This window comes from Indicator indicator, chromosome 29, assembly GCF_027791375.1.
Source record: "Indicator indicator isolate 239-I01 chromosome 29, UM_Iind_1.1, whole genome shotgun sequence".
NCBI lineage: Eukaryota > Metazoa > Chordata > Aves > Piciformes > Indicatoridae > Indicator > Indicator indicator.
Genome location: NC_072038.1, coordinates 2,320,854 through 2,344,246, shown reverse-complemented (window position 1 = coordinate 2,344,246; position 23,393 = coordinate 2,320,854). Strand labels below are relative to the sequence as shown.

General features: G+C 57.1%; 1 protein-coding gene across 1 annotated transcript in view; it reads left to right on the top strand.

Annotated features, from left to right (window-relative positions):
- Positions 1-23,393, top strand: part of MYOCD (myocardin) — a 152,641-nt gene that overhangs the window by 49,159 nt on the left and 80,089 nt on the right.

Here is a 23,393-nt window from a genome sequence, read left to right as displayed (position 1 = left end):
GAGCTACAACCTGCAGCTGCAGCAGCTACCTGGAGCTGCAGCAGCAACTTGCAGCACAGCAGCTACCTGCAGCTGCAGCTGCAACCTGGAGCTGCAGCAGCAACCTGGAGCTGCAGCAGCTCCCTGCAGCACAGCAGCTACCTGCAGCTGCAGCGGGCCCCATGGGTGAGTGTGGAAGGTGCCAGGTTCTGCCAGGAGATGAGGTTCTGTTTGGGGAGTGCAGAGCAGCCTGTGCCCTGCAGACATGGCTCTGGAGCTTGCCCATTCCTGCCTGGAGCATGGCTGGGTGATGTGGATGGACTCATTTGTGCAGAGGACAAGACTGGGCTCCCAAAACCACTGCAGCAGGGATTGCCCTTCTCTGCCCCCCTAGAAACAGTGCAGTCCAAAACACTTTTCTCAGAGAAGTGTTGCTACAAACCTGTGTGTCCTGGTCTGGATTCCAGACTGCTCTGGTTGTGTTTTCATGGCCTGCAGCCCTGGCTGTCTTTCCTCACAGCATCTCCTGCTCATAGCCCACAGTGGTGGAACAGGGTAGCAGCCTGTACCTGCACCCAGCACCTGCCTCTGGCTTTGTGCTTCTCTGAATGCACACCCACAAACTAAGCATGAAGCCTTCTCTTCCTGCATTACAGAATCCCAGAATAACAGCATAATGGGGGTTGGAAGGGACCTCTTGGGTTCATTCAGTCCAACCCCCTACTCAAGCCTGCCCAGGGTCACAATGCCCAGAGGGGGTTGGAAGCTCTCCACACAAGGAGACTCCACAACCTCTCTGGGCAGCCTGCTCCAGGCCTCCAGCACCCTCACAACAAACAACTTTCTCCTCCTGTTCAGATGCAACCTCCTGGGTTCCACTTTGTGCCCCTTGCCCCTTGTGCTGTCCCTGGGCACCACTGAGCAGAGTCTGGCCCCAGCCTCTTGCCCCCCACAGCTCCTTTAGCTCTTGCTGAGCATTGCTCAGATGCCCTCTGGGGCTGCTCTTCTGCAGGCTCTCAGCCCCAGGGCTCTCAGCCTTTGCTCCTCACAGAGCTGCTCCAGGCCCCTCAGCAGCTTTGCAGCCTCCCCTGGACTCTCTCCAGCAGTTCCCTGTCCCTCTGGAACTGGGGAGCCCAGAACTGGACCCAGGACTCCAGATGTGGCCTCCCTAAGGCAGATTCTTAGCTTTCTGCCTGCAGAAAAGCAAAGTAGGAGACTAAATGGACATCTATGAAAGAGAACCAGCTTGGAGGAGCTTAATATTCAGTGATGCACTAAGGGCTTCCCACAGCCAAGTGGAAAGTGTTGCAGGTGTGGAAAATCAGATGATGGCAGAGCAGGCTGGAAGGAGGCCAGCTAGGCTTGGGTCAGTCTGACAAGGGAATTGTTGAGCTGGTAGTGAAGAGTTTTGCATTCACAGGGATGATGTCTGCTGAGTCCAGGCAGGAGAGAGGTACAAAAGTGTCATCAAAAGCATCCAAAAATGGGTTTACTTTTAGTGCTGCCAAGGACAGAACCTCCCCCTCCACCAGGCTGGTGCCAAGGGCTGGTGTCCACTCACCTGGGGTGGATCACTCAGGGGATGCTGTGAAGAAAGAAAAGCTACAAACCAGACAGAAAGAGGGAGAGGAAGAAAGCTTCCTACCAGAGGACAGGGTGGCCATGGTGTGCTGGATAGGCACAAAGGTGAGAGGGGCAGCAGGGAAACATCTGAGTTTGCCAAGGTTCCCACTTCAGCTTTGGGTGGTCATCATTCCAGTGCTAAGACACAATCCAGGAGTTCAGAGGAGAACACAGCAAAGGTGGAGGAGAAGCTGGACACTGGGGGCTGGTCTGGGTCTGGGCACGGGGGGTGGTCTGGGTCAGGACACTGGGGGCTGGTCTGGGTCTGGACACTGGCTGAGTGCAGAGGGGGTTGAGAGCAGCCCTGAAGAAAGAGCCTTGGGGGTGTTGGGTGCTGAGCAGCTCCCCAGGAGCCAGCAGTGCCCTCCTGCAGCCCAGCAGGAGCTGTGTGCTGGGCTGCAGCCAGAGGAGTGTGGGCAGCAGGGCAGGAGAGGGGATTCTGCCCCTGGGCTCTGCTCTGCTCAGACCTCACCTCCAATCCTGCCTCCAGCTCTGGTGTCCCCAGCAGGAGAAGGACACAGAGCTGCTGGAGAGAGTGCAGAGGAGGCCACAAAGATGATCCAAGGGATGGAGCAGCAACCCTGGAGCACCAGGCTGAGGGAGCTGGGGGTGTTCAGCATGGAGAAGAGACTCCAGGGGGACCTGAGAGCTGCCTGCCAGGACCTGAAGGGATCCTGCAGGAAGGCTGCAGAGAGACTTTTCCTGAGAGTGTCTGGAGACAGGCCAAGGGGGAATGGTTTGAAGCTGAGGCAGAGCAGGGTTAGAGTGGAGCTGAGGAAGAAGTTCTTCAGAACAAGGATGGTGAGAGTCTGGCACAGGCTGCCCAGGGAGGCTGTGGCTACCTCCTGCCTGAGGGTGTTCAAGGCCAGGCTGGATGAGAGGGGTCCCTGCCCATGGCAGGGGTTGGAGTAGATGATCTCTGAGGTCCCTTCCAACCTGAGCCATTCTGGGATTCCATGATTCTCTGACACCGTAAAGGCAGCAGCCACAGGCATTCTGAGCACTTTACACATCCCTGTGGAGGAGAAACCTCCTGTGGCAAAGCTCAGAGGATAAATTTAAGACTCTGAGGCATTGTCCAAGGCTGCTTTTCAAGTGCAGGGCAGGAACTTGAGCTATTTGCCTGATTTCCCTCTGGAAGTTTTATGTCCTCTGCCGAGCATCCAGAACAGCCTGTGGGTGGTTCAGGCACAGACTGCACCTTCTGCCAGGGCAGCTTCCAGTTTCCAGAGCAATCTGTAGCTCACAAACTGCCCAGCACTTGGGAAAGCTAATGTGACAATGGGACTTTTGGGATGAGCACTTGGGAAAGCTGATGTGGCAATGGGACCGTGACTTTGGGATGAGGGACAGTGGCATCAGGAGATCTGGTAGACAGCTGCACCCAGCAGTGCTGAGGGGAGGGCTGGAGGTGCTGGGACCTGCCCAGAGCTGTGCAGCAGGTGACTCTGGGCTGGCTTTGTCTGCCATTGCTCATGGTACTCAGTGGCCTCAGTTCCCATGCCCTGAGAGGGTGGACACCTGGCTGCTGGGCCTGCTGCTGCATGGGCATGGACCTTGGCAGAAGCTGGATTATCCCTGGAATATTTTGCTGCTGGCCTGCTGCTGTTCTCATGTGTTGGTAAGTCAGGAGGAACATCTCTTTGTCTTCACACCTCTGTGGCTTTGCCCCTTTGTAGTCCTTCAGCTACCAAGTTTTCCTTGGAAACTTCTAGCTGCAAGGAGCCCTGAGGTCTCTGGCTGAGCCCAGAGGCACAGTGCTGGAGGCCAGAGGCACAGTGCTGGAGCCCAGAATCACAGTGCTGGAGGCCAGAATCACAGTGCTGGAGGCCAGAGCCACAGTGCTGGAGGCCAGAGGCACAGTGCTGGAGCCCAGAATCACAATGCTGGAGCCCAGAGGCACAATGCTGGAGCCCAGAGCCACAGTGCTGGAGGCCAGAGGCACAGTGCTGGAGGCCAGAATCACAGTGCTGGAGCCCAGAGCCATAGTGCTGGAGGCCAGAGGCACAGTGCTGGAGCCCAGAATCACAGTGCTGGAGCCCAGAATCACAGTGCTGGAGGCCAGAGCCACAGTGCTGGAGCCCAGAATCACAGTGCTGGAGCCCAGAATCACAGTGCTGGAGCCCAGAGCCACAGTGCTGGAGGCCAGAGGCACAGTGCTGGAGGCCAGAATCACAGTGCTGGAGCCCAGAGCCATAGTGCTGGAGCCCAGAATCACAGTGCTGGAGCCCAGAGCCACAGTGCTGGAGGCCAGAGGCACAGTGCTGGAGGCCAGAATCACAGTGCTGGAGCCCAGAGCCATAGTGCTGGAGCCCAGAATCACAGTGCTGGAGCCCAGAGCCACAGTGCTGGAGCCCAGAGCCACAGTGCTGGAGGCCACAATCCAGACTAGGGTCAGAGCCAGCAGTGCTTTCTGGGGTCCTTCATCCATTACCAAGAGGGCACAAGGGGAGGCTGTGTTTTCCTTCTTGGCTTTGCATTCACCTCAGGGGACAGTGGCTTCTCCAGGCTCCATCACCCCACCCAGATGACCTCAAGTTTCTTCTGCCAGGTAGCTGAAGACTCTCTGGCTGCATTCTCTGAGGCTGAGTGCTGGAGCCCGACCAAGGGCCAGGAGAATACCTGTGCTGGGTACAGCTCCATCCATGGCCCTCTCTGGGACTCCTGACAGATTCAGTGCCCAGGCAGAGCAGAGCATGAGGGTACCCAGGGTACCACAGGCACCAGTGTGAGCCCAGCTGCAGAGGGCATCCATCCTGCCACACGAGAGGTGGCTCCACAGAGTACAGCAGGTCCTGCCAAGAGCTTTTTTTGGCCGCTCAGTCAAAACTTCCCTTCCCCTCATTTTCCATTGCTGCTGGGCACAGCTTGTGCTTGCTTGGAGCACCCCAAATGACCCTCACTCGCTCCCCTTCACTTATTGTTTCATTTAAAGGGTACTGGAAGCTCCTCCAAGCCCCAGCCAGGGAGAGAGCCTTCCCCTGCTTGCCAGGGGACTGCATAAGGCAGAGCCCTTCTGCCAGCTGCGCTGTGCGGGGGCCAGCAGGGAAGCAGGAAGGCTGTGGGGTGCTCCCCACCAGGCACCTCCATCCTACCAAGGTCTGCTTGGGGCTCACTCTTGCCCTGCCCTTGCCTCTCCCAAGTGGCCCAGGACTTGATAAAGTCAGGCAGCAGGATGAAAAGAAGCCTAAATGCCCTCAACTTCAAGGCGGAGGAGCCGGCGGCAGGACATAAATAACTGCCCTCTGGCTTTCATGTTTATCACACAATTGCAGCAGCACCATATTTGGAATAAATATTCCAATATTTGAATGCAGCACGTGAGGGGAGTTTATCTGTTGTGATGTTTGGAGTAAATACTCAGCAAACCCATCCATTTCTCTCCTCACTCTTCCCCAGATGAGGTGGAGCTCTGCAGCTTGGGCACCGCTCCAGCTGCCTCTCCTGTTGTCAAAGCCCTGAGCGTGTCCCCGGGGCTGGGTCTGTGGATGAACCATCCAGGAAGCAGGGTTCAGGCAGGGCTGTGGTGAACCTGCCCCAAGCACCAGCCAGGGATGTCCCCAGTTGGAATCAGGAGGGGGCAGCCTCTGCTCCTCGGTGCCAAGGGACAGGAGCAGAGGAAATGGTTCCAAGCTGCCTCGGGGAGGTTCAGGCTGGAGCTCAGGAAATATTTCTGCACTGGAAGGGATCTCAGACATTGGAAGAGGCTGCCCAGGGCAGTGCTGCAGTGCCCATCCCTGGGGGTGTTCCAGCAGTGTGCTTAGGGCCATGGTTTGGTGTTCACCCTGCAGTGCTGGGTCAAGGGTTGGACTGGATGAGCTTGGAGAGCTCTTACAACCAGATGGATTCTGTGATTCTGTGATTCTGAGGCACAGCTCCTCCAAGTGCAAGGTTCTGCAAATCTGGTCTGCGGGCTTTTGAGTTTGAGACTTGGGGGTGCTGGTGGGGGAGGAGCTGGACAGGAGCCAGCAATGGGCACTGGCAGCACAGAAGGCCAAGGGCAGCCTGGGCTGCATCCAAAGCAGTGTGGCCAGAGCTGGAGAGAGAGGATCCTGCCCCTCTGCTCTGCTCTGGGGAGACCTCACCTGCAGGGCTGGGGCCAGTTCTGGTGCTCCCAGCACTAGAAGGACATGGAGCTGCTGGAGAGGGTCCAGAGGAGGCGACAAAGATAATCAGAAGGCTGGAGAACTGCTGTGGGGACAGGCTGGGAGAGTTGAGACTGTTCATCCTGGAGAAGAGAAGGCTCCAGGGAGACCTTAGAGCAACCTTCCAGTACCTGAAGGGACCTCCAGAAAGGCTGGGAAGGGACTGTGTTCAGAAGGATCTGTGGGGATAGGACAAGGTTTGAAGCCAGAGAAGTGTAGATTTATGTTGGACATTAGAAAGAAGTTCTTGACTGTGGAGGTGATGGAACACTGGAACAGGTTGCCCAGGGAGATGGTGGAGGCCTCATCTCTGGAGACATTCCAGGTCAGGCTTGATGGGGCCCTGAGCAACTTGGTTGAGCTGGGGATGTCCCTGCTGACTGCAGGGGGGTCGGGCTGGATGACCTCTTGGGAGTCCCTTCTGACCCCATACAGTTATGATCCTCTATGATATTCTGGTGTAAAACCTGAGTTTTAGTAAAGTCAAATGCAAGAGGTGCCCAGCACTGCCAGCCATCACCAGGTGAAACCTCAAGAGCTTTGAGAAGGATCTAACAGAAGCAGAGGATCAGGTCAGCTACAAGGATGTCTGTCCCCAACCCAGAGTTGTTCAGCCAAGCGTTGCACATCTGTGAGACATTAAATTCTGCTCATGTGTGGAGGACGTGCAGGCTGGTCTGCACCAGCACTATGAGCAGACATAGAACCACAGAATCACAGAGTTGTTTGGGTTGGAAAAGCCCTCAGAGACCATGCAGTCCAACCACCAACCCAACACCACCATGGCCACTAAACCCCAAGTGCCATGGCTCCAAGTGCCATGGCCACACCTTCCTGGAACACCTCCAGGCATGGGGACTCCACCACCTCCCTGGTGGAGGAGGGTGAGGGGATGAGGTTGTCACCACAAAGGCTGCTCAGGGAAGCTGGTCCCTGCTCAGTCCAGCTGCTGTGCTGTGGCAGGCACCAGGACAGCAGCCAGAGTGCCTGTGTGGAGCCTGCCTGGTGCCCTTAGCATGACTCAGGGCTCTGCAGGCACCGAGAGGCAGCTACAGCCTCCTGCAGGACAATGCTGCTCCTGAGCTGCTTCCACTCAGTTCTGCTGCTGGAGGCTTGTTTGGCACAGCCTGTGGGCAGGCAGCTGGTTCAGGCAGTGGTGCCTGCTCAGGGCAATGTGGACCTGCTCAGGGGCTATCCCTGGGGCTCTCCGTGCCAGGCACAGGCAGCATGACAAAGCTGTGTGCCCCACGACCTTCCCTTTCTTCCCCCTCTCAGTCTCGGGCTCACCAGATCAGATTTTGGCAGAGACCCTTCTGCTTGCTTCCATTTGCTGTTGAAAGCATGAGCTCTGCAATTAATTTTCATCCCTCTGTTGTCTCAGAAACCCTGGGCAGCAGGCAGAACGCTCAAGCCTCTGGACTCGATTTGGAGCTGTTGGCACCGCGCTGCCAGCTGACTCCCAGGCATGGGCTGCAGCAGGCAGGAAATGAGCTCTGAGGGCCTGTGGAACCTCACCAGGGCTCCCTGCACGTTGGCACAGTGGTGAGCACACGTGTGTGCAAGCCCTGCCAGAGCTCTGCCACAGGCCTGCATGCCCCCAGGGGTGCCATGGCTTGCCAGGACACACGCAAGGGTGTGGGGAGCAGCCCTGCTGCTGCTTGCAGCACACCAGCACAGCCTCCCTGCCACATGTCCTCGCAGCCTCCCTGCCTGCCATCTTCCAGCCTTTGGCCTTCATGCAGCTGGGCCACAGGGTGCTCTGCATTCTTGGGGTTGGTGGAATCATGGAGTGGTTTAGGTTGGAAGGGACCTTCAAGATCGTCCAGTTCCATCCCCTGCCATGGGCAGGGACACCTCCCACCAGCCCAGGTTGCTCAAGGCCTCATCCAGCCTGGCCTTGAACATCTCCAGGTTTGGAATTGAGATCCATCTCTCTGGAACTATCTCTCCAGAGCTTGAAGCATAACTATCCTTTGACCCTGATGCTTACTGAGCTGTCCATGCTGCAGGGACCACAAGCTATGGATGAGCAGACAGCTGACAGCCTTTTATCACATTCTTCTTTCTGTTGGCTCCATGGCTACACTGCCATTTGCTTTGGGACTGGGAGCACTGGGGTACAGAAATCTGCTGCTCTCTTCTCCCAGATGCCACTGTCCCTTTTGCAGAAGACACTTCAGGGTGACACCAGTCCCTTCCAAGAGGATGCTCTTGGGTCTGGGTATAGTCACACTCATTCTTTTCATTGCTGTGTGTGCAGGTTGGAGGCATCTGCAGCATTCCTCCTGCCTGGGTTCCTATCAACACCCAGTGCCACATTTCTGCAAGATCAAATATTTAGCTGCCCTGTTCTGAAATGCACAGGTTCAGATTGCTTTGGTTTGGAAGGGACCCTCCAAGGTCATCTTGTCCAACCCCTGCAGGCAGCAGGGACACCTCCAACCAGAGCAGGCTGCACAGGGACACAGCAAGGCTGACCTTGAATGTCTCCAGGGACAGAGCCTCCACCACCTCCCTGTGCAACCTGTTCCAGTGTCTCCCCAGCCTCACTGTGCAGAACTTCCTCCTGATCTCCAACCTAACTCTGCCCTGCTCCAGTTTCAAACCATTGTCCGTGGTCCTATCCCCTTCTGAACAGTCCCTTCCCAGCCTTCCTGGAGGTCCCCTGCAGATATTGAAATGCAGCTCTGAGGTCTCCCTGGAGCCTTCTCTTCTCCAGACTGAACAGCCCCAACTCTTCCAGCCTGTCCCCACAGCAGAGGTGCTGCAGCCTTCTGATCATCTTCATGGCCTCCTCTGGACCCTCTCCAGCAGGTCCTTGTCTCTCTTGTGTTGGGACCTTCATAGCTGGTCACAGAGAGAAGCAATCTAAAGAGGGGAGCAACCAGGGTGGGCAGACAGGATTGCCCCCCTGGTCAGCTTCTTTGTGATCTCCTCTGCCCCAGGAAGAGTCCCTCTGGTACATCTCCTTCCCTGGAGAGGTCCTGCCCGGAGCGTGACTCAGGCTGTGCAGGTCCAGCACGGAGCCCTGGGCTGTGGCGGCGCAGGGCTGGGGTTGTTGACACATCTCGGAGAGATCTCCCTGATTAATGTGCTGGATCTCAAACACAGGCTGAGAGCATGAAATCCCTAACAGGGCTGGAGATCACAGATAACATAATCACACACAGAGCTCTTGGAAACACTTTCAAGCCATGTAATGTCTGTATTCTTAGTGTTCCTCACAGTGCTAATGGAAGCAGGGAGCTGACAAGATCTCCTCTCCCATTGTTTGGAAACCCCTTCTCACACAGCCCTGCTCCTTCCAGCACCATTTACACCTCCCAAGCCCAGATGAGCTGGGATCTCCAGCCTGGCAGTCACTCTTGCTTCTCCCCACTCTCTGATCAGGGACAAAAGGCTCAGGAGGTTGTCCAAAGGAGCAGCATCTGCTCCAACCTCTCCAGGTCACAGCCCAGTTGCTGCTGGCCCAGCACCCTGTCAGGCTGAGCCTTCCAACTGTCCAGTGCAGGGACTCCACCACTTCCCTGGGGAGATGATTCCAGTGTCCAGCTGTGCCCATGGGAAGCATTTTCCTCTGGAGCCCAGTGGGAATGTCCCCAGCAGTACCTTGTCCCCTGCAGCCCTTGGCTTTGCCATGGGACTCCTTGTACCAAGGGAGTCTCCATGCTGCTGGTGGCCTCCCTTCATGTCCTGCTCCATGGCAGTAAGGTCTGCCCTGAGCCTTCTCTTCTGCAGGCTGAACAACCTCAGCTCTCTCAGCCTTCCCTCATGTGGCAGAGGGCTTCCAGGCCTCTGAGCATTCTCCTGGCCCTTCTCTGGACACTTCCCAGCCTGTCCACATCTTTTTTGTACAGCAGGGACCAAAACTGCAGGCAGTGCTCCAGGTGTGTTCTGAGCAGTGCTGAGTGGGGTGGGACCAGCATCCTGTTGGCTTTCTTTGCCTCTGCAGCACTCTTCTCACTCATGCTGAGCTTGTTGGCAACGCTCAGGGCCCTTCCCAAAGGGCTGCTCTCCAGCCAGGTGGCTCCCAGGCTGAGCTGCACTGCTGGTGATGTATTCCTAAGAGGCAGGAAGGCTCTGTCGTGCTGGTGGAAGGGCCACCAGTATTCTTGGCCAGGAGGGAGCTTTGCTTCTCAACCTATGTGTCCCTGCTCTGCTTCTCAGCTGTGTGGGGAGGGGAATGGTGGAGCATTGAGTGTTGGAGGCAGGTTGGGAAATGCTCCTCAGTGTGCCCCATGCTGCAGGGCAGGCAGAGGAGCGAGTGGAGCGTGGGGGTGCCCTGGGAAGCTCTGGTGCCCTGGCAGAGCCTTACATGGAGCACAGCTCAGGCCTGCTGCCCTAATCCTCTGAAGATGCTGGGTCAGTTTTTCCTGCTCATCTGGCTCCAGCTCAGCACATGGAGCTGCTGGGGCTTCCTGAGCTCCCCGTGGGGACAGAGTGAGGCTGTGACTTCTGCAGCTTATCAGGTCTGTGCTCCGTGCTCTGTGATGGGAACAAAAGCAGGGGTGGTTCCCTCTCCTTTTCCCACCAGGCCCCACATCTGCCCGTGGCAGCCTGTTCAGCTCCCAAGCACTCGCGGGAGGCAGCTCTGGGATTTCATGCCGCAGCAGGCAGGGACTTCATGCCGCAGCAGGCAGGGATTTCGTTTGCTCGGGCTGGGAGGCGGCGCGGGGGAAGGATCCCGAGCCCCCCTCGGAGCCCTGGCAGCGGTGCAGTGAAACGAGCTGGAAGGGAGCCCTTCCCAGCACGGGCTGTGCGTGTGCTCACAGTGCTGAGTGCTCTCAGGTCCCCAGCCAAGCCCCACATGCAGCTGGCTCCACAGCAACTGCACCTTCACCTGACTCAGCTGCAGGTCCCCACCCTCGCTCGGATTTTATCTGCTTTATTTTGCTTGCTTCCTGCTGTTGGCCTCTGATTTGCCTTTGCTGATACAGGACAGAGCCCTCCTGGCAGTGAACCACATGGAAGCAGAGGGAGGTGGCTCTGGGAGCACAGACCCTTAGGACATGCCTCAGAGGGAGATGCCAGCTGGGCTCTGAAGGGAGAGCTTCCCCCACCTCCAGCTCTGCTCCCCAGCTCTGCTCAGGCTTGCTGGTGAGGATGTGGAGCACAAGTCTCCAGGTCAAGGCAGCCATCACCACCAGGTTTAGGCAGGGAACCTGAGGCAGCGTGACTGAGTCTGTGAAGGAGACTGGGCCAGGACTGGAGCCAGCTTCTCCCTGAGACCCCCAGCTGGGAGGGGATGGTACCCACAGGCAAGGGCTTGCACACCACAGAGTGCTGCTGATGAGAGGCTGTCCCATCACAGGCTGCCCACCAGAGCCCCATCACACACTTCACATCTGGCAGAGCCTGGAGAGTCCTTGGGGTACTCACTGGGTACCAAGACAGAGCTCTGCCAGCACAGCTGGGTTCAAGAAACCCCTGGCATCAGCTCTAGCCTGGGCTTGCCTTCCTCACCTTCCCAGCTCCAGCACAGCCTCCTTCCAGCCCCACAGAGACCAGCAGCAGCTACCAGGAAGGTGTTTGTGAGCCCATGCCCAGCATCATGCTCTGTGTTATGCCCCAGCACACACCCAGCAGGCAAGGCTGGCACCACCTCACCTGCCACAGGTCATGCTAAGCCCCGGCTGCCCCCTCAGAGCCTGGCAGGTCTCAGTACCTCAGTCTCCATCACAGGAGTGCCCAGGGGAGGAGGAAGGGAAACACCAGGTAGGATTTGGGGGATTATCAGAAATCCCTTGGGAACAGTTTGTGTCTACCTGCAGCAGGTATGTACCAGCAGAGTCCCTCTGAGGACACAGCCATGGACCTGTGAGAGCAGCAATTAACCCTCTGTGGCCTATCAGCTCCCATTCCTGCCTGCCTTCCCCACCTGCTCCATGCCACTTCCCAAGGCATAGCCTCTGCTTTCAGCAAAGCTCAAGGTGTGCTGCAGGGCATTTCACAGCCACTCACAGGGCTCTGCCTGCCCAGGTGCTGAGTTTTCTGCTTTATTGTCAGAAAACTGTGGTTTCAGGTTATTTTTCCAATCTTTGGATAGTTTGGGGACTGCAAGGAAAGTTGAAACTAAATTTGCTGGACAGGAGAACCTTTCCTTTTCCTAACAGAGGCAGCACCATAGAAAATCTACCAGGGGGAGTCTTGCAGCTCCCCTCTGCATGGGGTCCATGGCACAGCACAATGTTAGGGAGCAGCCTCACAGCAGGGTTTGGACCTCTTAGCTTCATCCTGGAGCTCCAAGTGCCGTGCAAAACGTTGTTCCACTCAGGCAGAGCTATCCTGTACTTCACAGCATCATCTCTTGATGGTTCTGGTCAGCTAGGCAGGACTGAAAGACCATGAGAATGCTGAGGTGTTGCTCTGGGGAGAGGGACGATGTCTGCCCTGCAACACTCTGCCTGCTCTGCTGAGTCCAGGCAGTGCTGGGAGCTTATGCAGGGGCAAGCAGGCACAGGTTGGGCAATGCATTGCTCCCTGCCTGGGCTTTAGCTGCCACCCCTTAGGGCACCTTCTGTGTTCCTGGATAAAACCTGAGCTGCTCTTTTCAGCTGAACTCAGTGGTGCTGACAGCCAGCTCCAGCCAGAAGCAGAGTCATGGAATCACAGAATGGGTTGGGTTGGAAAGGACCAAAAAGCTCATCCAGTATCACCCCCCTGCCATGGGCAGGGACACCTCCCACCAGCCCAGCTTGCTCAAGGCCTCATCCAGCCTGGCCTTCAACACCTCCAGGCAGGGGACAGCCACAGCCTCCCTGGGCAACCGGTGCCAGTCTCTCCCCACCCTCACTCTCAAAATTTCTTCCTCCTCTCCACTCTCAATCTCCCCTCTCCCAGCTCAAAGCCATTGTCCCTCATCCTGGCACTCCTAACCCTTGTCCAAAGTCCCTCCCCAGCTCTCCTGGAGCCCCTTCAGGTACTGGAAGGCTGCTCTGAGGTCTCCCTGGAGCCTTCTCTTCTCCAGGCTGAACAGCCCCAACTCTCCCAACCTGTGCCCATAGGGGAAATTCTCACAGCCCTCTGATCATCTTTGTGGCCTCCTCAGGACCCTCTCCAGCAGTTCCTTGTCCTTCTTGCATTGAGGACACCAGAGCTGGAGGCAGTGCTGCAGGTGTGGTCTTCCTCAGAGAGGTCAGTGGTGCATGGTGGACATGCAAGGTTGGTTTTCCTTCCTCAGTGGTTTGGGGAGAAGATCTCCTGAGTAAAGAGAGATGAAATCAAGTAACAGTAATTAATATAATCTAGCAGACTCTAGAAGCACAACTGCTTCTGCTGTGTTGATGGTCCCAGCTGCAAGAGGAGAGAGCTTTGTGACAACCACAATGTAGATGAGAGGAGTCGTATTTGATCTTAGGTTTAGTTGATCTTGGAGTACTGGAAATTGGCTGCCACTTCCCATCATGGATTGTGCCTTTAGGAAGAGGCCAAGGAGGCCATCAGACTTATGTGGCAGCCTGGTCTGGTTAGAGAAGTCCCTGCTGGGTGCAGAGAGGTTGGACAAGGTGACCTTTGAGGGTCACTTCCAACCCGGTGCTATCTGTGAATGGACTCCTGGGATGCATCAAGAAGAGTGTAACCAGCAGGGCTTGCCTTAGTGAGACCACATTTGGAGGTCTGTGTCCAGTTCTGGGCTCCACAGTTCAAGAGAGACAGGGAGAGAGTTCAGTGAAGGCTATAAAGCTGCTGAGGGTCCTGGAGCATCTCTGTGAGGAGCAAAGGCTGAGAGCCAAGAGAAGAGCAGCCCCAGAGGGGATCTGAGCAATGCTCAGCAAGAGCTAAAGTGTGGGGGGCAAGAGGCGGGGGCCAGACTCTGCTCAGTGTGCTGGAGGCCTGGAGCAGGCTACCCAGAGATGTTGTGAAGTCTTCTCTGGAGAGCTTCCAACCCCCCCTGGGCATTGTGCTCCTGGGCAAGCTGCTGTGGGTGCCTGCTGGAGCAAGGGCTTGGACTGGGTGAGCTCCAGAGCTCATCACTTCCAACCCCACCCTGCTAGGATTGTGGGATTCTGTGAAGTTGGCTTCTGCTTCAGACTGGGAATTCCTAGAATCAGAGAGTCATAGAATTGCCAAGGTTGGAAGAGACCTTTGAGATCATCAAGCCCAACAAGTTGCTTCAGGAGGAGTTTGTCAGGGGACAGCACAAGGCAAGTGCAATCCCCCAGCATAATGTCATCATGAAGGAGGCAAATGCAAGGCCAGGAGGGCTCCTCCCAGCACTGATAGGGAGAAACTGGTGCCAGGGAGCCCTGCAGAGACCATGTCTGGAAAGGTGCAGGTCCGGTCCCTGCTTCCAGAGAGACACAGTCATTGCTCTCTGCACAAAAGCCTGGGCTAAATCCCAGGGATTAAGCAAAGCTGCTCTTGACTGTTTAAGCTGAAGATCTCTTCTGGCAACAGAACACATGGATGGAAAGTGGTCATTAGGAGTTTCATCTGAACATGAGGAAATGCAGCCTGAAGGTCAGGAGTGAGGGACAGGAAACGTCTTCCCTATGAGCAGTGGAGACTGAGCAAAGGGCTTTCACCTGGAGGTGACTCACTGGAGGATAAAGACTCCTTGATGCCTGTAGGGTCAGGTCCAGCCTGGTGGCTCCTCCTTGCACAAGCTGCCTTGTGCCCAGGGCACTGGCAGGGCAGAGGAGCTGAGCAGAGCAGCTGAGCAGAGCTGAAGCACAGGCTCTGGTTATCAGCCCTTCCTCCAGATGTTCTCATCTCTGCAGGCTGCTCTGTTTGTTTGGCTGTCTTTCATCTCCCAGGACACACTGAAGTCCCTTTTTTCTTTCCAGACTGGGAGTTTCTGGGTGCTGATGAGAGGCACTGCTGCAGCATATGCATGCAGATGGAGGGGGCTTCCTACCCTCACCTTGGCATATCTGTGCCTCCAAAACAGCAGAAATGTTCCCAAAAGTTGCCCCACAACCAAATCTCTGTACCACTCAGTCCCACAGGGACCATTTTTAGGGCAGCCAGGGTATCTATCTGCCACATACAGCTCCTGCAGCTGGTTCTCCTGCTTCCTCCCAGGGCACCTCAGCTCCACACCCAGGTAGGGAGATGGGGACATGCAGAGGGCTCAGGGATGTGTAGAGGAATCAGAGATGTGCAGAGGGCTCAGGGGTGTGCAGAGGGCTCAGAAAACCCTTTCTATCATGCACCCAGAGTGGGAGGCAGGAGCCTGCTCAGCTGTGAGTGGAGGGCAGTCAGGCTGTGGAGGGCAGGCAGAATGTGGGGAGCAGGCAGAAAGTGGAGGGCAAGCAGAAAGTGGAGGACAGGCAGAACGTGGAGGGCAGGCAGAACGTGGAGGGCAGGCAGCATGGGGAGGGCAGGAAGAATGTGGAGGGCAGGCAGAATGTGGAGGGCAAGGAGAAAGTGGAGGGCAAGGAGAAAGTGGAGGGCAGGCAGAAAGTGGAGGGCAGGCAGAATGTGGAGGGCAGGCAGAAAGTGGAGGGCAGGCAGAATGTGGAGGGCAGGCAGAATGTGGAGGGCAGGCAGAACGTGGAGGGCAGGCAGAACGTGGAGGGCAGGCAGAACGGGGAGGGCAGGCAGGATGGGGAGGGCAGGCAGGATGAGGAGGGCAGGCAGGCTGTGGTGGGCAGGCAGGCTGTGGTGGGCAGGCAGGCTGTGTTTGCTGTGCACTAGTGCAGGGCAGTGACAGCTTCTCCTCCCCTGAGAAGCTCTCACCTCCCTTTTCTGGTGGGACCCAGCAAGTCTCCTCACACAGGCGCTCGGCAAGGGGGAACACGGGGACCCCACAGCCAGCAATCTGCCTGCCCCCCCCCCCCCCCCCCCAGCTCTGCCCTTGCTGATGAGCAGAGCTCGAACCGTTCCGGCCGGCCCCGGCGATCCCTGAGCACTCCCATTGTGTGCCTGAGAGCTGAAATCATTTGCCATTGTTCCTGCTCCCTGATGGGATGGCTGCGGGACAGGAGACCCAAAAATACTCTCTGGTAAGAAACATCAGCTGAAAGCTCCCTGGGGATGGGATTCTCATGCCTCTGCCTCTGCCTGGCTTGCCCCAGCGTGGAGCTGCCGTGCTCGGTGCTCCCCGGGAGCCCCAGCACTGCCAGGGAGCCCAGCAGGCTGCACCCCAGCCCCTGCTGAGCACACAGCTTGGCAGAGCTCCTGCTCTGTGAACGGCTCTGGGGGGCACTGAGCAACTGCTCTGAGTGCCGGGGGGTGAGGTGCTCCCAGAGGCTGATCTGCTCTCTGAGCTTTGTGATTTCTTCTGCACATCTTCCAAAGGAGTCTCTGGGGGTCCTTGCTGTGAGCTTTGTACTGGACAGCTGCTGCCATGGCAGCTCAACACAGAGTGGGTTGGGTTGGAAAAGACCTCCCAGATCACTGAGTCCAACCATCCACTACCACCACCATGGCCACCAAACCAGTAACCAGGAGAGCAGCCCAGGGAGCAGAGTGGTAGCTGAGCACCTCCAGGGATGCAGAGACGTGGGAGGAGAAGGAAGAGTAGGGGAAGGAGCAGGAGTAACTTCCCCCCTCAGCAAACCCTCTTTATACTGAGTCTGACTTGTCTGGTCTGGGATCCACCTGCAGCTCAGCTGCAGACTAACAACCTGCAGTTGGGGACTGGCCTTGCAGTCTGTCCCAGCAACACCAGGACATAGCATCTCCCCTGGAAAATGCCTCAGTCTGTTTTCCCAGACTCCTCCTGCACTCCTGCTGGAGCAGAGGTGGTGAAGAGCTCCTCTCCAGTGCTGGGCTCAGGCTCAGCTTTCCCAAGAAGTGCTGTGAGAGTTCCCAGGAACTGCTGTGTGACCTCTTTGGGATGAGCTCTGCTCAAGCAGAGGACTGTGGCTGTCAGGGTGGCAGTGGTACTGACACTGCCTGGGGAGGGAAGCCACGGGCAGCTCTGACAGCATCTCTAAGGGGCAGGAAACCCACTCCAGGAGCTTCCTAGAGCAGGATGAGGCTCCTGACCACATAGAGAGATCTCCTAATTCAGAAGTGCTTTGGTCTTGAGATGGGTTTGGGCCAGGAAGGCAGGCTTGGGGTGAGGCAGGCTGCAGGTGAGGAGGGCAGGTAAGCACAGAGCACATGTCTGAAGGGCTCAGTGCTGCACATCTCTGCTGTTTGAGAACTGGGAATAGTATTTCTACAAGAAAGGTTTCAGATCCCCACCATTCAGCATTGCTGAGATGCCCTCTGGGGCTGCTCTTCTGCAGGCTCTCAGCCCCAGGGCTCTCAGCCTTTGCTCCTCACAGAGCTGCTCCAGGCCCCTCAGCAGCTTTGCAGCCTCCCCTGGACTCTCTCCAGCAGTTCCCTGTCCCTCTGGAACTGGGGAGCCCAGAACTGGACCCAGGACTCCAGATGTGGTCTCACTAAGGCAGAGTAGAGGGGGAGGAGAACCTCCCTTGTCCTGCTGGCCACACTCTTCTTGATGCATCCCATCAAGACCCCACTGGCACATGAGGGCACATTGCTGCCTCATGGGGAATTTGTTGTCCCCCAGCACTCCCAGGTCCTTCTCCACAGAGCTCTTCCCAGCAGGTCCCCCCTCAGCAGTCCTGCTGCAAGAGGTTGTTCCTCCCCAGGGGCGGGACCTTACCCTTGCCCTGATTGACCTTCTTGAGGTTCCTCTGCCCAGCTCTCAGCCTGGTCAGGTCTCACTGGATGGCAGCACAGCCTGGGGGGTGTCAGCCACTGCTCCCAGTTTGGATCATCATCAGAGACTCCACTCTGTCCCTTCAGGTCACTGAAGACACTGAACAAGACTGAACCCAGTCCTGACCCCTGAGGAGCACTGTGAGCTACAGGCCTCCTACTAGACCCTGCACCTCTGACCACAACCCTCTGAGCTCTGTCCTCCAGCCAGTTCTCAGCTCACCTCACTGCCCACTCTTGTAACCCACATTCCTGAGCTCCCCTGGGAGGCTGTTAAGGGAGACAGTATCAAAAGCCTTGGACAGCTGTTCCTCCTCTCACCCCTCCTCTGGCCACAGTGCCCTCCTGACGGCCTGGCACCAACAGGCACTCCAATATCTGAGAGCTGTGACTTCGGCTGCAGGACTCACTTGCCATGGTGCATCACCAGTCCTGCTGCAGGGTCCTCTGGGCTCCTACACAGCCCAAGGCAGCCACATCTGCTGCCTGTCCACAGGGCAGGACAAATGGGGACAGCACACACCAGTCCCTGCCAGCTGCTGCTCCCAGGGCTGTAGGGATGCTGCTGAGGGGAATCCTCCCCCAGCTGGAGCTGCAGGAGCAGGCAGGGCTCGTGGGGGATGTGCCAGGCAGCTGCTGCACAGCCTGCAGATGGGAGCACAGATTGGTGAGGGAGGATGGAGGAGCAGCCACAACTCCCCCCCAGGGCCATCAGCCACACTGGCTCTGCTCTCAGGGCTCACAGAGCTCCCACAGCCAGATGCTGCCCAGGGGATCCACAGCTTGCAAAACACCCCTGTGTTGAGAGCTGAGGCTTACATCCTCCTAGGTCTCACCTGCTAGAAGGACTCGGGGCAGGGTTGATGACAAAGTCCCCAGGAGCCAGCAATGGTCCCTGGCAGCCCAGAGCCAGCTGTGTGCTGAGCTGCATCCAGAGCAGGGAGAGCAGCAGCACAGGGAGGGGATTCTGCCCCTCTGCTCTGCTCTGCTCACACCCCACCTGCAGCACTGCCTCCAGCTCTGGGGCCCCCAGCACAAGAAGGACCTGGAGCTGCTGGAGAGACTCCAGAGGAGGCCATGAGGATGAGCAGAGGGCTGGAGAAGCTCTGCTGTGGGCACAGGCTGGGAGAGTTGGGGCTGTTCAGGCTGGAGAAGAGAAAGCTCCAGGGAGACCTCAGAGCAGCCTTCCAGTAGCTGAAGGGCTCCAGGAGAGCTGGGGAGGGACTTTGGACAAGGGCTGGGAGTGCCAGGATGAGGGACAATGGCTTTGAGCTGGGAGAGGGGAGATGGAGAGTGGAGAGGAGGAAGAAATTGTTGGCAGTGTGAGGGTGGGGAGAGACTGGCACAGGTTGCCCAGGGAGGCTGTTCCAGGCCAGGCTGGATGAGGCCTTGAGCAAGCTGGGCTGGTGGGAGGTGTCCCTGCCCATGGCAGGGGGTTGGAATTGGATGATCTTGAAGGTCCCTTCCAACCCAACCCCTTCTATGACTCTCTGATCATGTCCTGAGCCAGGGGGTACTCATGTAGGTGGTTCCTGGCAGATCTGGCTGAGCACCCCAGCCTGGAGACCCAAGGGCAGGGTCCAGAGCAGAACAGGGCCAGGTGACAGCTGCTGTATGTTCACTGGGGGAGCAGTGGAGCTCCAGTTCTGGTGTCAGATCACCTCAGAAGGGATTCAGTCACCTCCTTCCCACAAGTGCATCACTCCCTGCTGGCCAGAGGCTGGCTTCCATGACCTGATCTTCCACAGGAGGAGGCTGGCCCAGCTCAGAGCAGGAGAGGGCTCAGAGCCAACAGCCTGGAGCTACGTTTGAAGGACAGGGTCAGGACCTGCCTTTGGCCCCAGGCTTTCCTGCTGCCAGTGTTTGTGGGTGAAGAGGGTAACATTCAGATGGGCCTCTGCCAGATGGGTTGGAGATGAGTCCTGCATCATGGGACTCCCCACCACAAGCCTGGCAGAGATCCTCCAAGGGGCTGAAGGACTGCCCATGGCAGGGGCTTGGAACTGGATGATCTTTGAGGTCCTTTCCAACCCTGACAGTTCTGTGACTCTGTGACTGCTCTGTGTGGTTCCCCACCCAGCTGAGTGTGCCCTCTGAGATGGCACCATGAGCAGAGGGCAGCTGGGACTGTGCCAGGGATCTCAGGAAATCAGGGAAAGGCAAATATTTGTGATATTAGAAATAGCTACCAAAATACAGAGCCATAAAAGCTGGGATTAGGAGCATAGCAAGGAATGCATTCCAGAGCTGCTGCTGGGCATTAGCTTGCTTGGGAAGCTGGCATCTTGGACTCCCTCTTCCAGGGCTGCTTTACCCCAAAGGGCTGCTCCAACTATGGCTTTCCTGTGTCTATTGTCTGAGATGCCCAACCCTCTGGGGACAGAGGAGAGGGAACATGAAATGGAGACTGTGAGGAGCTGTGTCCATTCTCATCTGAGCTTCCACATCCCTTCCTATTTGCCTCTCCCAAGTGAAGTCTCCTCCTTTGGAGAGCAAGTCTGAAGAAGACACCTCCCAGCCAGGGCACACTGGGCCAAGGGTACCTCATTTGGCCAACCTGCTGGGTCCCACCCTGGCTCACCCTGAATCTCCTGCGTTTATCGAAATCATCACACATCCAGGCTGGGCAGGGACTGGCTGGAGAGCAGCCCTGAAGAAAAGGCCTTGGGGGTGCTGGGGGATGAGAAGCTCAACAGGAGCTGTCAGTGTGCACTTGCAGCCCAGAGAGCCAAGCAGAGCCTGGGCTGCAGCAAGAGAAGTGTGGCCAGCAGGTCGAGGGAGGTGATTCTGCCCCTCTGCTCCACTCTGGTGAGACCACAGCTGGAGCTCTGTGTCCAGTTCTGGAGCCTCTGTTACAAGAGGGATCTGGAGGTGCTGGAAGGTGTCCAGAGAAGGGCCACCAGGATGAGCAGAGGGCTGGAGCTGCTCTGCTATGAGAACAGACTGAAAGAGTTGGGGCTGTTCAGTCTGGAGAGGAGAAGGCTCCCAGGAGACCTTCTTGTGGCCTTCCAGTGTCTGAAGGGGGCTCCAAGAAAGCTGGGGAGGGACTTTTTAGGCTATCAGGTGGTGATAGGACTGGGGGGAATGGAACAAAGCTGGAAGTGGGGAAATTCAGACTGGATGTGAGGAAGAAGTTCTTCCCCATGAGAGTGGTGAGAGCCTGGAATGGGTTGTCCAGGGAGGTGGTTGAGGTCCCATCCCTGGAGGTGTTCAAGGCCAGGCTGGATGAGGCTCTGGCCAGCGTGATGTAGTGTGAGGTGTCCCTGGGCATGGCAGGGGGGTTGGAACTGGATGATCCCTGTGGTCCCTTCCAACCCTGACTGATTCTGTGATTCTTTGATTCTATGATTTTGTACTTGAGGATCCTCTGTCTCCATGGAGCTCATGAAGAAGGAGGCAGCTTGGCAACTCAGTCTCAAAGCTCTGGCCCCACCAGGCTGGCTGCAGCCTTAGCCTTGCTCTGCTTGTTGCAGTCACTGGAAATGCAGTGGGATGTGTAGAGCAAGAGTGGCACAGCTAGTGAGGAACCTGGGAAAGGAGAGCCTGAAGCCAGCAGTTCAGATCATCATCATCATCATCATCATCATCACCGGGCACCTGGCACCATGCCCCTGTGGCTGCCATCAGAAGACATTGATGGCCCTGGTGGGAAGCTAATCTGTAGGTGTCTGGCTGCTCTGCACTCAAATCACCACCAGCAGCACGCAGCTGGCAGAGCAGGTTGCAGTTAGGGGGTGTGGAGGCACCAGGAGATGTCCCTCCACAAGCCTGCCCAGACCCCAGAGTGCAGAACTGGGACTGGTGTGCTGGGAAGAGCCCAGTGCCACATGCCCACCTCACATGGCACAGGGCTTCTGTCCTTTCCCATGGCAGCTGACAAATGCAGCACAGGGAAGGTGCTGCAAGGAGAGGGTCATGGTGAGGACACAGTGTAAGACCTGGAGGTGCTGTGCTCCTCCTGGGCTGCCTGCAGCACAGTGCACAGGGGTGTGACCTGCTGGGCAGTGGCTGTGCAGCAGCTGGATTGGGTTGTGCCCATCTCTGTGGCACATTCCTGCTGCAAGTGCTGCGATCTGCAGACCTGCAGGCAGAATCTGCTGGAGCTGTGTTTGAAGGATCAGAGGCCTGGAAGCCCTCTGCCATGTGAGGGAAGGCTGAGAGAGATGAGGTTGTTCAGCCTGCAGAAGAGAAGGCTCAGGGCAGACCTTACTGCCATGGAGCAGGACATGAAGGGAGGCCACCAGCAGCATGGAGACTCCCTTGGTACAAGGAGTCCCATGGCAAAGCCAAGGGCTGCAGGGGACAAGGTACTGCTGGGGACATTCCCACTGGGCTCCAGAGGAAAATGTTTCCCATGGGCACAGCTAGACACTGGAATCATCTCCCCAGGGAAGTGGTGGAGTCCCTGCACTGGACAGTTGGAAGGCTCAGCCTGACAGGGTGCTGGGCCAGCAGCAACTGGGCTGTGACCTGGAGAGGTTGGAGCAGATGGTCCCTGGGGTCCCTTCCAGCCTGGCAGTCTGAGACCTGTGATTGAAGGATCTGTCTGGAGCAGAGGTGCAAAAGGTATGAGAGACACAAGTGCCCAGCTGAGCACAGCCCCAGGCAGAGCTGCAGCTGGGGGCTCTAGCCCTGCAGCATCAGGGACCTGCTTGAGAGAGTCCAGCACAGAGCCATGAGGATGCTGAAGGCAGTGAAACATCTTCCATATGAGGAGAGCCTGAGGGAGCTGAGGGCTCTGTAGCTTGGAGAGGAGGAGCCTGAGAGGTGACCTCATCAATGTTGATAAAGAAGTGCAGGGGGAGTGCCCAGAGCCAGGCTCTGCTGGGTGATGCCCAAGGACAGCACAAGGGGCAGTGGTGGAAGCTGAGGCAGAGGAAGTTTCAGGTAAATATGAGGAACAATTTTTTCCCTGTGAGGGTGACAGAGCCCTGGGACAGGCTGCCCAGGGGGGTTGTGGAATCTCTTGAGGATTCCCATCTCTTCGGGGATGTTCAAAACTCACCTGGATGTGATCCTGTGTAATCTGGTGTAGGTGACCCTGCTCTGGCAGGGGGGTTGGACTGGATGAGCTTTGGAGGTCCCTTCCAGCCCCTGCAATTCTGTGATTCTGTGCTCCTCAGCCATCAGCACCATCCTCCAGTGCATGGAGTCCTGAGGGTGCTTTGGCTGGGTGGGAGGAGCAGTGCAGGAGGCTGTTGTGAGATGTGGTGAGCACTGCTGCCGGCTGCCTTTACTGTCCTGCCAGAGCAGCTGGGGGAAGCCCAACCCCACTGCTTGTCCTGGGGAGGTGATCCAAAGGCACCAGCACCTGCAGGGTGTCCTTGGCTCATGCCTGTGTGATTGCTGCTGGGGAAAAGCAGGGTCACCACTGCGCAGACTGCTTCAAACTGGCTGCCTTTCATGGGGAGGAGCAGCAGCAGCCCCAGGTGACAGCTTGGTGGCTGTAGAGCAAGGGCATGCTGGGCCAGATTTGCTGTGGCCTCTGAGGAGCACCATCACCCTTAGCATCTCCAGGCAGGGGTGGTGCCTGCTGCCAGGGACTGGCTGTTCTCAGGCTGTGTCAGCAGCCCTGGGGATAGAATCATAGAATCAATTGCCAGGGTTGGAAGGGACCTCAAGGATCATTGAGTCCCAACCCCCCTTCCAAGGGCAGGGACACCTCACACTATATCAGGTTGCTCACAGCCACATCCAGCCTGGAACCTCCAGGGATGAGGCTTCCATCACCTCCCTGGGCAACCTGTGCCAGTGTCTCACCACCTTCATGGTGACAAACTTCTTCCTGACATACAATCTGAATCTCCCCACTTCTAGCTTTGCTCCATGCCCCCCAGTCCTTTCACTCCCTGACACCCTAAAAAGTCCCTCCCCATACTGCTGCTGTACCTAATGATGTGAGGTGGCACCAGGTGTGGTGGCACCAGCTGTGGACCCTGATCTTCTTGTGCTAAAAGCTGTGAGGTGCTGACCACAACCATAAACACCCAATTCTAGCTAAAGCCAAGCAGGAAGCTCATCAGGAAG